This window comes from Stegodyphus dumicola, chromosome 2 (assembly GCF_044657685.1).
Source record: "Stegodyphus dumicola isolate Sdum_Otavi_A_Nest chromosome 2, ASM4465768v1".
Taxonomy (NCBI): Eukaryota; Metazoa; Arthropoda; class Arachnida; order Araneae; family Eresidae; genus Stegodyphus; species Stegodyphus dumicola.
In genome coordinates this window covers 140782136-140799163 of record NC_140769.1, presented here as the reverse complement: position 1 = coordinate 140799163, position 17028 = coordinate 140782136, and positions in this window count along the sequence as shown.

Here is a 17028-nt window from a genome sequence, read left to right as displayed (position 1 = left end):
TATTGAGAAATTGAAAAGAAATAAATTACGTCTATAAACGGAAATCGATTGCAAACTTTAATATAGCATACAATCAGTCAAAGTTACTGGTGAAAAGATAAAAATCAAAAGCCAGATGAATAGAAAACATTTAATTCACAAACTTGGAATGGAAACTCATTTCCTTAAGACAAGTGTCTTATTTACTGCAGAAGGCAAATGTTTTAATCTCAAGGAATCCCGAAAATAGCGATTTGACGAAAAGATAAATGAAGTAACGAAAGATTTACTGTTATTAGTCCAAAAGGCTTCTGCCCCTGAAGGATTATTGTTTTCGTTTTGCGATTTTGCGTTGGTTCACTATAAATGTCCGTTTCAATTCTCAAACTGTTGCCACCCAAAGCTGTTCTCAAACTGTTGCTGAGTCCTGCATTATATTTGAAGAAATTAAATAATGAAAAATTTGCATAAATGTATGTATATTTCTCGCATTGTGATAAAACAACGGTACATAGAGCCATCGAATTTTGAACGACGTAATGCTACTGCGAATATGGGCATCTGGAAGCCCAAATTTGAAATTTGGCATTTGTTTTATTATCGATTTCATATTTTTTAAAACTTTAACAAATTTTTGATTAACAAACTCAAGGATTTCAAAGCGGTCAATGGAAACGTTGTGCAGGAAAAAAAACATTTTTATCTCCAGCGCGTGGGACTGTGTATGGGAAATTCTAAAGATAGTCTCAATTTATAATTATTTTACGATATTGCTGTTGAATTGAATTTGATGGTTTAAGTGCGAAGATCGTGATATTTAATAAATAAAGATAACAGACACAATGTTAAAAAAACGCCCCTTTGGACGTAATTTAAAATCTGAAACCTTTCAGCGTTTTATCCTTTTTTAATTATTATTTTACACATCTTGAAACTCCAATGTCGACAAATGTGATACATTAAATTAAATGTAATACATTAAATGTCGACAATGACGGCTTAAATGATATAATATTTATAGACTTAGAAACTTATATTTCGTAATTGAAAAAGCATTCAAATTTTCTGTTAAAATTCAGCTCCAAAATATCACTAAGTAACGGTAAGTTTAACGGTTCTCATCAGTTTAACGGTTCTCATCAGGCCGAGGAAAAGGCAGCTGGAGAAAACAAGGCTACTAGTCTACATCCGAAATAAAGAGTCGCGAGTGAAATGAAAATCTCGTTAAGACTATACTCCTTTATTACTTTCTTGTACAAAGTAAAGGAAATATTGTTACAGCGAAAAATTTCGAGTATCATATTTCAACGAAAGTGTCTTTTTTGGACCGCTCTCGAATCCATTTGAACGATTTTTTGCTTGACATCTGTACATATTGAAAGAATAAAGGAAGTGTTTTAGCAAAACAGGTTGTAAAATAAATTTAAAATAGATCCAAGAGGGATTTTTTTCTTGATGTCTGCACGTAACTAAGTACGTACGTATGAAACTCTCTCACAATAACTCAAAAACGATTAGCTGTAGAACGTTGAACTAATGCATATGGAAGTGCTATAACATTAAATTGTGCACATCCTTTTTTCGTTGCAATCGGCTGCACTAATCACATATCCAACTCTATTACCTGGCTAGGTCAGCTTCGTTTTTTTATTCTTATATATTGATCAATTGTGTATATTTTGGTTTAAAAGGGATTGAATTATATTGTTGTTATATTCTCGACTACGGTTTCTGTACTTTTAGTTAATTTGAATGCAATATTTGTGGAATGAGCAACAATTGAAAAGTGAAGGTAGCTAGGCCTAATGTGGCAGTTGTTTTTTGCATTTGCAACTCTTAGCAGTGTAGTGAATTAAGTCAGTTGGCTGACCAACATCAACGACTTTTTACCCAAATTCTTGTGCACTGAAAATTTTCTCTTTCGGTTACGTACGGCTAACTTAGCCTGACTTAGAAGCCATATATGTTTACTTTTGAAACTTAGCAGAATAGTGAACTAGGTCAGTTCCTGCACCTTTAGTGCCTTTTTGTCGAATGGGACTAAACGTAGACTTTCAGTTTTGTGCACCAAAAAAATTGCCTTTTGGCCTGCTGGCCGAATTGCTTGTTTTCGCGTAGAAACTCTAATTTTAATTGCAAAAAGTGTTTTTAACAGTTTTTTACTGTATTTGTTGTTTTAGGCTTTTCTGGATTTAATAATTTTTAATGAAAGTATTTTGAGATTTTATTTATTTTTTCCTTGCCTCGAAGTGAGAATTGAATTGATTGAATGAGAAATATATCTCTAATGAAATTTGAGGAATAAGTTTAAATGGAGCGCAGCCAAAAATATGTATAGTTTAATAAGCCATATAAGGCAATCATGTGGTATCCACTTCAGATTTGTTAGTCATATTATAACTTCAGCGGATCATAGTATTATAATCGCATTCCTTTCGTTTTCTTTCTTAAATGCAACTACGTTTCTTCATTAAGTGTAATAGCTTTTCATTGAATTCAGTCATTTATTCAGCTTAAGGCATGGATGAGCAAACTTGAATATTGAAATAGTGACTCAATTACTAGGAGGAACTCAAGCGATTAAATGGTCTTTGTCCCAAATGATATTTTGCCGAGTTTTATCCCTTGTCACCTGTGGAGGTGTCCCAGTCCCTTCACTGTCCTCCTAATCTTAGCTCCAAGAGCAAAATAAGCAAAATATAAAAATCACCTATTTTTCATTCAGTCATCATTAAAAATCAAAAAAATTCCTTTCTTTTACATTTCTCTTTCTCTCCTTCTACAGTGTAATTCAGATAGACTGTATTAGTAAAAATGTATTGTTTAAGCATCGCGCAAACAATTATTCTGTATAATGGTACGTAATACAATGAGTTAGAAACTTCTTATTTAAAACTACTTAGATTAATTAAAACACGGTACAAGTATTCTAGTGGAAAAAAATATCATAAATGAAGCGTAATGTTATTTTTAAGTTTTAACAGTGTTTTCAGCCTAGAGCCCGAACTGATAATCACACTGAAATGTAGCATTCCAAGTTAAATAAAAAAAAAGCTGCGTATTTCTATTTAAATGCCTATTCGTTGATTCAATTCCTTCAGCAAGACCAAGCAGAAAATTCGATCAGTCATGATAATACTGAGTTGCCGCATTAACCCACGGAGATATCAGTTGAAATATAGAAAATTTAATGAAAAATTTTTAATTTTAAAAGAAAAATTTTTAAGAAAGGAAATTTTATAAGAAAATTATAAATTCTACATTCATTCAGACACTTAGATGCTGTGAATGTTAAGGGGTCATACCTCCCTTAAAATGCTAAAACGTCGAGTAAATTGCACTATTTCAAACTACTGTATCTCATAATATATAAAAGGAAACAAATAAATTTTTTACAGAAGACACTTAAAATACTACTCTATCTGAAAATGTGACTAAGCTTATAAAATAGAAAAAAAAATATTTAATAATGCTGAAAACTATATGCACTTTATGTAATCTGAAAATGCAATATCAGCTTGCGCGCAAGATTACTCTTAAATTATATGCTTTTTCAAAATATTTTCACCTGTAATATATTTATTATAGTCTTATTATAATTTTGAACCTTTAAAATTTTAAATATGTAAACAGTGGTTTTATGTTACTGAAAATAGCATACTTTTTATTACTTTGACAACCCAGAAAAATAACAAAATATAAATGGAAATTGCAAATTTTAGGTTCAGGTTGTAGCAAATTACATATTATATCTGTGGTACAACTTTCATTAGAATATATTGAATCTTTCAATTGTTATGATGTGCGCAATAATGAAAAATCATGTTTTGAGAAAAATGACTTTAAAGTTTTTTTCACCACATATTACCTAATAACCATTATTATTGCACCTTAATTTTATATAAAATGAAACACTTATCACCTGATATTGTTTTCTTCACTTATTTTGTATTTGATAGAAATTTCAACTGTTTACACAACATTCACAATTCATGTCGTGATGTGAAATTACACCGAATAGCAAAAATGCACAAAATATATCAATACAGATTCATCATATAATAATTATACACACACTATTAGCATTAAAATGCTCCTGAAAGGTATGTTACTCCTTCAGCTTTATGAGTCGTTTTAATTTCATGCAGTTTTGCATGACGCTTGGCGTGACGAGCATCAATCGTATGAGCTATTACTCGTTTCTTCGAAGAAGTTACACGTTTATCGTCACTCCTGAATTGTGCAGTTATGCAATTAATTCCGAGGTGTATATTCAAGTATTTCAGAGTAGATAATCTACCCTTTCTACCATCATTAAAAAGAGTAACTGCTTCATAAACTGCTATTTCTGAGATGATTCTCCCACTACCAGATGTCTTTGGACATATTTGCCAAATCAAGTTCAGTGACTCATTTGGATTTTGAGTATGAGCTCCAAGACAGCGTTTTAGGAGGTCTGGATGCGACAGTGAGTTGAAAACTGGTTTGATCACATCCATGACTGCCAGTGGTAAGGTTTCTTTATGGCGAAAATCATTCACAACCCCTTTCGCCGAAGCAATTTGGTACTTGCACCATGAGGACTCAAAAGTATGTAATGGGTCACTGTCTGTAGATCGAGTATGAAAATACAAAGCCGAGATAGCATTTTGCATATCTTTCAGTGAATCTGCATGTTGGCGAATTGCATTTCCATAATACAATGACAGTCATCATATTGCTGTCTGTAAGTCGACCTTTTCCAGATAGACTTTTGCCATCTGAAAGCTTTCGTCCCTTATAATCAGATTTCAGTTTACGTACGTGAGTGCCTATCCTCTTCTGGATGTGCCCTACACACTCTAGTTTTGACACAGTCACACCTTCATATGGTTTCCTTTCTGTTATGGAAAGAAATGTTTTTGAATCACCATCACCAATATAATTGATGTATCTCACACCCCTTGCACTTTGAGACCTCTGAAAAATTTTAACCATTCCGTCAGCTTCCATTTTGGCAGATGAACCGAAATGATTTTGTTAGGTAGAAAAAAAATAATATTTTTCATTTAACTTTTATCTCTTTACAAACTGACTGCTTGGTGCCGCGACCAAAAAAAAACGAACTAAATCTAACTACTCTAACTTTGTACATACATAATCAAAACTTTTAAACACTAAAAGACATCAAAGAAAGATATCCTCCCTGGTGTTTTGGTAGAATCACGATTAATTATGCACATCCACAACAAAATCTTTAACAAGCTATCTCTCACTAAATGAAAACTAATTTATATCTCCAACCTGAAAACACATAAATTTCAATCTTAAATCTAGAGATAAGCTTAAACCTTGAACATTTCAAATATCACACAGAACTCTTCAAAACACCGGGGAAAGATACAATCTCCCAATTAAGAAGTCTACTCTTCAAATCAAAATAAATTCAGCAAACCGATCGTATAGTCACCAACACTAAAACTTATTTTTCTACTACCGCAATATAATTACCCAGGTTCAAATAAAAAACCATGTTTTCCGTTAGGATCCCATGGGTGACCTACAGTAGACCACAATTAATACACAAAAAAAAACATACAATAATAAAGATAATAAACACATTTATTGACAATTCCCACACATTATAATTTAAGATAGCTGGCCAGACTACCCCTACAAAATCTTTTAAAGTTACTCATAGTTTTTTTTTCATATCAATCTCATATTTAACATTATTCCATTAATACAAAAATCATCGTGAAACACGTCACAGTTCTTAATCATTTTAAGCAGGAAACCAAGAGGATTAAATTTATTTAAAAAGACTAATTTAGAATAAATCATATTGAACATAGCACTTAAACATTAAAACAAAGATTCACTTCCTCCAATTAGTCAAATTGACTTCTGACTATTAAACATTAAATAAAAAATTACTTTCTCAGCTAGAAATTTGGTAAAAATATTCAATTTTTATCTACTTAACATGTCAACTCTTGCTTTAGTATTAAACATTTCCAAATTTAAAAGGATTATGCATCAAAATAAAACACCAATGAAAATTAAAAAGTCACTCACGAAATCGGCGTACCACCTTTGAGAGACTCAGGGAGCTGCCCCGATCCAAATTACAAATCCCGAAACAATAACTGCCAAATTTTCATCGTTGTTTCCGGAACCAGAACCTTTTCATAGATCATAGTTTTCAAATTCCTCCGTTAAGCAGCACATTAACTCAATCAACTTCCCGTTTTCGAAGTTCCACTGAAGATAAGAGAAGGAGGTCGAAACTGGAGACAAAAGACCAAAGCAGACCTCAGGCGATGACGACTTTCCATATTTCCATCTTTTCGAAAGCAAAATAGATACTCCTGCACGAACGAGCAGTTCAGACTGTTCCACAAATGGAAAAAAGAAATATCAGCGACGAAATTGAAAATAATAGGCCGCAAGAATTGCCGCCGTCAAACATGTCGAGCACCCACACTGTCTCGGACCCTCCGTACCCAGAAATCTCGGAGATAAAAACTTAACTGTATACCGCGGTCGACCACCGAAGAACCGCCGCGTTTTTCCTCCGCTCCATCTCAGCACTTCACTGACCGCGGCCGTCCCCTAGCAAACCCCTAAGGCTCCAAAACCTCTTAAAAGTCTTCTCTAAAAAATCGCTTTTTTTTTTCAAGTCCAAAAAGATCTCCTCCTTTTTCCGTGCAACAGCTTAAGAAACCTCGGTTTACACTCTCCAAGAAACGCCTCCAAATTACTATTGGTTCAAACAAAATTAAGTTAAAAAATTTAGCCAATCTTAAGGAAAATGGACTCCCTTTCGCCAACTAGAAGAAAGGTCATAAATCGCCACTGAAATTCTCAGAAATTCAGAACTTTCTACAAGAAGACAGACCCTTTCTTTCCCACGCAACAGAAGAATGTTTCCAACCTATAACTCTGTCAAAAAATCGCTGCCCCTTAGAACTATTCGCCTCTGAACGAGAAAAACACGTGTTTTCAACCCCCGCGAAAAAAGGGCAAAATGCAGCTGGACAGTGACCTCTAACCTCCAAGGAAGCCGAATCGTGAGAAACGGAAATACACCCGCGCCCTTTTAATTGTAACACAATTCTGCCAAACTTAAAGGGAGCTTTGCCGTAAAGTTTAACAATATTAAATATTATACATTAATTTAAAATAAGCTCAATACAAATTCATGAAACACAGTAAACTAATATAATAACTAAGAATACAATATGCACAGTAAAATAACACGCAATAATTATATACAACAAAAAAAATACATAAGAATTTACATAACAATTCCTCCTGCAAGTACGAGAATGGGTTTTCTACCACTCATCAAAGGCTTCACCAGATCGAGGACCCTTCCACAATTCGCATCCTTTACATGACGCTACGGATAAAACCTCTACGTCGATAACTTTTCCACTCTCAGCACCAATAACCGTACATACACCAATCTGAGATGTATAGCCTCTTGTTTTCCAGGTGCCATCACCACTTACACTTATGTCTGTAGAATTACTGAGTGATATTTCTTCTGCTGCTGCAATTTTTATGCTTTCAATTGCATTAAGTTACAGATTCTGTCATAAGTTTTTTTTTGCATCACAGGAGGATCTAAATCCATTATTCCACAAAATGTTTTCAACGGTTCAAGACTTTGACCAATACAACGCATTGCATAAATAATACGACGATTAATTTCTGCAATGTTCCTTTTCTCCCCAACAAGTTTAGTGTTGCTTGTCATCACAACATTTTTGCATCCTTGACATGTCAAGATCATTCTGGAACACAGACCTGCAGATCTTTTCGCAGTAAATTTTAATTTACCATGGCATACCTTACACACAGTGTTTTCTTCCAAAAAAGAATACAGAATATTTTTATCGACAATCATGTTGCTATCAAATCAATTGCTTTCACTTGAAAAATCAATGTCTGTTACATTTAACTTTTTACAAGAAGCACTTGTATTTAGTTCATCTGAATTTCCAGGGAAACTATGTGCAGCTATAGTTTCACAAATAACAGCTTGGTTTGGGGAAGAAATAGAAAATCCGTTATTTATTTCATTTGAAACTGTCGATTTACCAGTTCTGGTGAACTGGTTTCCATGAAATCGGCGCTTTTTTGAACGCTTTCCAGAAGTATATATATTTTATAAGCATTATGTATTTTTAAGCATTATCAGCCATTTTACGGAACAGTGCATAGTAAGATAATAAAATGTTTTAAAAACTTACAATTATATTTAAATTCACCCACAAAATGTTCTAAAATCACAACTGAATGATCATAAGTGACGGAAATAACAAGTGGAGTGATATGAAACACTACTAAAATATAATGAAATGAAAGGAAAAAAGAGCAATAAAAATAAAACGCAAGAACGGTTAAGAATGTAAACAAACTACCGAAGAGTTGAGAAATAACATTGCAACTCCATAAATAGATCATTAAAAAATAAATCATTAGGCTTGCCACATAACACTTCGAGTAGAAACTGCTGACGCGTTTCGCTTGGACCTTTAAACCTTGTTTACATTAGTTCAGCTGGTACATTTTCCTTCATAACTCATGAAATTGTACGAATTTTTGCTTGGGGTATTTTTTTTAACTGCGCAGAAAGAATCAGGCTATAACATATATTTTTTTCAAAAAATCAAAAATTTTTGATGGTTTAAGGGAAGTATGACCCCTTAAATAAAGTTAATTTTGACAGAAAGGAATTTTTTGGGGAGAAGGATTATAGACACGACTCAAGCAGCTGCAAATGACAGTTTATTTAGCTTTCAAACAGAGCCTCGATTTGTCTCTACGCTAACTGCATGAGGAAATGGATGCCTTCCCGCAGGGTTTCTAATGGAAAACTAGGTCATATTCACGTCACGCAGGGACAAACATAAAATAATCTTGGAAAATAGTTTCCATTAATCGTTCGTTAAGTTAAATTTTCAAAGTTATATTATGATGAACTAACAATAAAACAGATGTGCGAACAGTAAATGAAAGTCAACATACAATAAGATTCTGGTTATGAACTACCCTCTATGAGTTTCAGTTCAGTCAGAGAGCTCGCGATTATTTTCCATTAACTCAGCCCTAGAAATCGACTATACTATCTGAACATTTCAACAATGCTAGAGCATAAGTCTAATAACTGCTGCCTAAGTTCTTGTTCAACGTTTATTAAATGCAACTTTGAAAAACATCTTACTACAATGACTTCAGGAATATGTTTGGTCGCTGAAAATGTCTTCAACTACCTCAACATTCAATGTTGTCCTGCTTTCTAAGGGGTACAGGAACATAGGAATTTTCGGTCACTTATTATCTGATTTGAGGTGACTGTAAAACCGATTTTCTATCCAAACGACATCCTCCCGGCAGTTTTCCATGACTGGCACCAGCAAACAGATCTCCTACTTCTCCCTTCATTAACCTATTGGAACGTAACTCGAAGACGACATCATAAATCAAGATTTCTCTTAATACAAGCTTTTTTAACCCGGAAGTATGACCCACAGTCCCCTAACGAGATAAAACAGATTCACTCTTCTTTTTTAAGTCTTTTCACCAGAAACTCAAAACAAAATCTCCTCTCTCCGGCTTTGCAACCTCCGAATAAAGTTTATTATCTCCACTGAAACGTCTCCTGAATTTCATCATTGGTTTAATTAGATTTTAAAATTTACCTTTAACTAATCCTTTAGTTTTAAGCCACCCAGATGGGAAAGTTGTGAGTGACTTTGACTGCTATACCAAAGGGATCGCGTTTGAATCCTGGTGAAGGCATGTATGCAATTTGACCGTCACTTTTGTCAATTTTTTACAAGAGGCAACGATGGCTTACCTATTGTGTGCCTCCATAATAAAGAGACCACCCCTCCCCGTCTTTAGTATTGGCCAATGCCTATAAAAGGCTGTAACCCGCCACAGAATAAAAGGCGTGTTTTAAGCTCCCTTGAATTAAACGAGAACAAAGATAACTCCCGTCAACAGTTTTCAGCTTTGGGAATTCTCGTTTTACCTCCCAAAACTAAGAGTTCTTACAATGCAGCACCCCCAAAACTCATGTTTGACAAAATAGAAAGAATTAGACCCCCTAATTTAGTAATTGTCCGTTAGAATACAAATGAGTTCGCATGTTTTAAAGGGAGTCTTTGAGATTGTTAAGATAGAGCATATTCTGCCACACGTAGCCACGTTGCTAGATTTGCAATTGTAAATAAGAGTTTCCATGTTCGGTCTGGCATTAGATTGTTGATACCTGAACTGACACCGGTGAATATCGGATCCAAGTTCTCGTTAAATTCTATGTGTAGAATTTGGCTATTAGTATATTTAAATTTAGTTTTGCACCTTACTTTGAGTTTCTTGCCCTAATTGCTGGCGGATTTTGTTGTTCTTGTTGTTGCTAATGCTCACTTTTCTGACCTATAGTCAGCCCAAGCCCACGGAATTCCTCGTGGCTAGAAGCACAAGTTTTACGCCTGTCGTTGGCAACAGCATTGAGCGCCTTACAGGTGACAATACGATTTAGTTCAGGTACGCCCCCAATTTTGATGGAAAGCACCCAGACGGTCTCCCACCCTTCTTCCCCTACTACTAACCTCTCGAGAGGACTTTCGGCTCCCCGCATATTTAGAGTATCCCCATGCCGCATGGACACTATACATTTACAAATATTCATGCCTTCTCTGGGATTCGAACCCGGGACCTTGGGCACGGCAGTCAGTGACGTTAAGCACTATACCGGTTGGGCGTGGGAATTTCGTAAATATCAAGAATGCCTTCTGTTCATGTTACTTAGTTTTAAGTAAATCTTATACAGCCTTCCCGAATTCCTGTGTTATTTCTACATAGCTAAGTCTCGTAACATCTTAGCGAAAAAAGTAAAACTCTACAAATTTTAGTCCTAATTAAGTTCAGTTAACTTACACGCGATTGAAAATGATACCGTATAACCTGCAGCAATATATATTTATATTTACCCGCCCCTGAATCCCATCGCCCGGTGCGGTCGCACTGTTTGCACATGTCCTCGCGCCGGCCCTGATTGGCTATTATTTTGTGCTATGAACAGTTGTATATATTATTTTTTAATATTTCTGGTACTGAATAAAGGAAGAACTGCGTGTATATAATTTTTCCCTGGCACGGAATTTAAGTCTAGTTCCAGCTTAATTTTTTACATGAGGGTATCATTGTACTTCATCTATGTCTCTTATGTGTATTATGTTTTATTCTAAAATATTATTTCATTATTTGTTATTATTTTCTCTCAATTTTGTTTGTTTTGCATCCAGTGTTTATATCGAATATTCCCCAACTTTCTCTCAAAATAGCAGCCAGAAAGAAATTCGATTTCCTAGAAAAAAGCGCTTTTAATTTCAAATTCAGGTATTTTTCCATGTTAAGCCACATAATATTATAATCATTCCCTATTATTCCTTTTTTATTATTCTTCGTTTTTGTCGGTAACCTTTTAATTTATTGTTGGTCCTGATACTATAGTTTATAAAACTTTTAAAGAATATAAATTGGTGCAACTGAAGTGACATTAATTCAAATGCGTCCAATTTAATTCGATTGAGTCGACTTCATAATTATTTATTTTCTAACACAAAAATTATTTTTTTCATCTAGAATTTATCGCATAATATAAAACAAAATACGCTTTAAATTAAAAAAACAATCAATTTATTCATTTAATGTTAGCAAATGAAAGAGGAATTTTTAAAAAGCTTTCTTTTCATTTAAATTCATGCTTCGTTGCAATTGTGCTGCGTGTTAATGGTTCGTATGTATCTCCTAAATACGACTAGATGAAAAAATAGCTTTGTAAAAATACCGAGAGGCGAAAAAGCTTACAAATGTAGAAAAGCAACTAAATATAGCTTAGCAGAACCGAGAGGTATCCTTCTAATCTTGTTTGAATAAAGAAGACACAGTCCTAAACAAACTTTCGAAACCTTATTATTTTAAGACAAGAAAATTAGAAGTTACAGTTTCATCTTTAACAAATTTTTATTTTGTAAGTTTATTGTATTCTTTATTTGGAAGATTTAATATTCTAATTAGAGTAGTATTCCTTTATGTAGAGACTTGGAATTGTACTTTTGTTTCACTTTTTAACCATAAATTCTGCTTCACCACAAGATATATCTGGTTTCACTCTTAGAAACTCTTTTTAGCTACTTCTGAATATTCAGAATCTGAATATGTATTTAATGTCTTGTGAAATCATAACTATAAAACCTGAAGGTTATAAAAGCGAGAATCGATATTCTTTTTAAAGGCTTCCATATTTTCCTGAAAGTTTTTAATACATTTATCTTCTGTTTTAAACGTTTGTTGTTTATTTGTTAATGTATCATGTTATTTAGCTTTAGCAAGTTGTAGAGTCCAGTGAAGGAACTTCTGTCTGTATACTGGAGTAGCAGGAAACTACACAGTAGAAGGGTTCACGTACCCTTTCTTAACTCTTTAAAATTTATAATGCGTCAACTCGACGCTAAGAAACTTCGCCTCTACTTGGGCGGTAACTGAAAGTCAAGTAATTGAAACTAAAAGTTGAAATATTAACAAGTGATAAAACTAACGTACAAAGCTCAGCGAGATCCCGTAACTTCAACCCCTTCTAAGCTAATGGCAGCAAAGCAACGCAATTAAGCCACTCAAACCACCAATAAGCAAACGTACCTAACGTGCAGAGACGACAGCTGGAGCCTAACTCTCTCTTTCTCCTATCGAAACTCGGCTTTTAACTACTTCCTTCAAAATAGAAAATTTGCATTCGTTCACGCACGTGGTTTTCCCCATGTGTAACGTGTATACGAGCCAGTTTCCCTTAGAAAGTCCTCCACGAAGGCATCCCTCCCCTTAGGCAGATGGCCCTCGAGGCTTTGCCATAATCACACACACACACAGACACACACGTTCACGCACGCTACAACATTTAACTATTCAGGCACTGAAAATTAGGGGAATGAAGGCTTATAGGAAAGTTTCAAACAAAATTTTAAATTACTAGATAAAATAAATATAAATATCTACAAAGTAATCTGTAATAAACAGAAATGTTGAAACCATGCAAACCATGGCGCTTTTTCAAATGCATCTTAACGATATTACATTCGTATTAATTTACTGCAGTTTTCTCCCTCTTTACATTCAGCTGAGCTTCGCTCTTTAGAATAAAAATTCTTATAATCCTCAAATATTCAAATTAATTCATTATTTCTTATTATGCTAAACATCGTTTTCGTTTGCCTGATTAAAACCTCGTTTTTTGTAATCTTTTGCTAGTTGCATCATACCTTAGTTGTCTAATATAGTATCTAAAAGAGTGACATAAAGGTAGAAATATTTGCAATATTATATCTTGCCCAACTTTGTATTAATTAGCCTTCCAGCGTCTTTCGAAAGAGACGCAGCTTGCAGAGCAATTTTCATCTTTCTTCCTCGAAATCTTAGTTCGAATTAACGTGAGTAATTTATTGCCCTTGCATTTCCCCCCCGGGGGTTGACTCAGGAGTATTCCTGGGAAGTACTGGTTAGGATCTGTACCTAGGCAGTCTCAACCAAGGGGTTATATAATTTGTCTTCACAGGACTAGAGCCCGAGTATAGTACTCAGGTTGGTTCAGGCTTGGCAGGCACCGTACTGGTACTGTCGTGTCTATTCCTCTAACTGTGGTACAACTATATTGTACGTAGATTTGACCTTATAAGTAAGTAAGTAATAAGTGAGTAAGGCAAGGCACCGAGAACGAATTTATTCGATGCTGAGGAAGTGGTGCCCCAAGGCAAAGATGTTACAGCGACCCATTTTTGTATTACGTTCCAATGTTTTCGTCCTTGCAGAATCTATGTGTATAAAGCCGGGCTGGGACTGTGGGGTCTGTGCGCCATTGAGGGGTCTCTGGAATTTGGATAGCTCAACCCCGATAAGGTTACTAACAGGACGGGGATCTTTCTCTAGCGTCCTGTTCTGTCCTGCCATTGCTTGATCCCTAAGAATGGCGGATCACTTGCAAGACGCCCTACGATCAAACTAAATGGGCAGAGAATTAAAATTGTGAATACCTTGAAATATCTGGGTGTCACTTTTGATATTAAAATGACGTGGATCCCCACATTCAAGATCTCAAGCTAGGAACCAGCGCTATAGTTAAGCAAATGCGCCAGTTTTATGGTTATAAGTGAGGACTCAATCCACACATACAAAAAGTGTTATATATTACAGTAGTGGAAAAGATAGCTACCTACGCAGTAGCAGTTTGGTGCCACCCAATGCAGGGCAGGAAGATTAAGCATCTTTATACCATACAACGGCCCTTCGCATTGGGCATTACAAGGGCCTACCGTACAACCTCATCGGATGCTCTTAATTGATTAGCTGGTCTACTCCCACTACACATACGAGTTGAAGAAGAGGCGGCCAGACAGATTATACTGCAACTCAAAAAGCCAACTGTGTTTGACGAGGAATACTTCCATTCGGAAGAATATGAAGTCATTGATCGACCACTGCATGTCCACCCAGCGAGCAAAGGCACTGGTGTCAAAGTCACCATCAACCCGTCTACGACTAATTCCCCCACACTATTTAACATCTTCACCGACGGCTCCAAAATCGATGAAAAAGCGGGATGCTCATACATAGTCATGCGACATGATACAATTCAAGCAAGATGGAAGGCACAACTGCGGCAGCATAACAGTGTCTTTCAAGGAGAAGCGATAGCAATTGCCCAAGCAGTTAACTATTTGCTCTCCTCTAACATCCATAATGCCACCATCAAAACCGACAGTTTGTCGTCGTTGCATGCAATCATGAACCCCAACCATGTCAGTAAAATAATACAGGGCATTCAAGCAAATCTGCGCCAATCCAACCTGCACATCAAGTTTGATGGATCAAAGCACATGCGGGTCATCTCGGAAACGAGATGGCGAACCAACTTGCCAAAGAAGCGGCGTTAGGCCCGACAGATTTGCAGTTCAATATCCCATGGCCGGTCACATTTCTAAAGAAGTCACTAACGACTTAAAGCCATTGGCAAGTGGCAACAAGAATGGGTGACAGTACCACTGGAAGACGTGTCCACTACCACATCACCTATGTGGACACAGAACGGAACATTGCCAATTCACAGCTGGTTAGGTACATTTCGGGACATGGACCTTTTCCTGTATACTTCTACCGATTTGGCATCTGTTCCTCAGATCAATGTACGTGTGGACACACAGGCTCCCCGGAGCACTACCTAACTTCTTGTCTACTCACAGAGGGACAACATGTTCCTATACCAACGACTAACAGACAGTCATTTTGTAAATTCCTTATTAAGCAGCGCCACTTAATCCAAAAAATTGGACGTATGATGGATAAGCTGGCAGACCTAAACACAGACTTATGCCAAATATAGCAGTCCGCGCAGCCTAAGCATACTTGCATATACTCAATGCAATATGAACTGCATAACGTTAGAAGTACTGTGAAATTTGTAATGAATGGACGCCTAAACTCTGCGTCTGATTTTACACCCAATATGCAAACCACATAGGCACATGTAATATTAAAACGCAATAGTATCTGTAAGTTTGTTCCAAATGTAATCTGCAAATTGCAAACTGTGCGTATGTGTGTCTAAGACAAAATGTGCTATACTACAGTTCAAATGTATTGATGTAACTCCAACATAGTAAGCGAAGCTATAATGTAACCAGTGTTCAAGTCATTGATTTATATGTAACGTGTGTTTAATGTAAATATAGTGTCTAAACTATTGATTGTACTCAGTATATGTTTTTTATATTTATGATATTTGTGTAGGTTTTTTATATTTTAGCATGGTTTCTTCATATAACTGTCCAATGGCTTATTGTACCGATTTTATGTAACATATGCTTACTGTACCCATGATATCAAGGACTGTATTCTGTATTGTAGCATGCTCCCACATATGCTTATCCTATGCAATTTTGTGTAACTATCTTCCATGCTTTACCCCTGTATGTATATAACTATGTTCCATAGCATATTCTAACACTCACCTGTGAGGCGCAGTAAGTGAAATATTAACGCAATCAGAGTTTCAGTCCTTGATATATATGTATAATGTCTGTTTAATGTAGACAAACTCAGTCATTGATTTTCATGTAATGTGTGTGTAATGTATATATGATATCTGTGTTTGTATTTTATATTTAAGCGTGTCTCTACATATGACTGTATTATGCATTAATATGTAACTGTTTTTCATGCTTTACCCCTGCATGTACATGGCTATGTACCATGGAATATTTTAACATGCTCCAGAGTAGCGCAATAGCATCTGAGTCTTTGATATATGTCAGGTTAATGTAAACATAGTATCTCAGTCACTAATTTTTATGTAACATATGTTTAGTGTTTATATAATATTGTTTCCATAATCGTTATGTAACTCTCCACAAGTTTCATCCCTGCATGTAAATAACTATGTACGTAGATTATTTTAACGTGCCCCTGTGTGGTGCAGTTAAGTGAAGATTTAATGCAACCAGTGCCTTCATTTTTTTATATTTAGGCTACGCCATTTTAATGTAGATATAGTATTTTAGACATTAATTTTCATGTAACGTGTGTGTAATGTATGTGTAATGTATCTAAGATATCTGTGTTTGTATCTTATAACTCAGCATGTCTCCACATATGATTGTCTTATGCATTATTATCTAACTGTTTTCTATGCCTTACTTACCCCTGCACATATATAACCTTGTACCATAGAATACTTTAATATGTGGCTGTGTAGCGCAATAAGTGAAACTTAATGCACAGCGTCTGAGTCTGTGATATCCATGCAATGTCTGTCCAATGTAAACATAGTATCCAAGTCATTAATGTTTACGTACCAAAAGTTTAATGTATTTAGGATATTGGGTGTTAATAATTGTTAAGTAACTTTTTCCATGTTTTACCCCTGCATGTAAATAACTATGTACCATAGAATATTTTAACGCGCCCCTGTGTGGAGTAGTAAGTGAAATTTTAATGCAA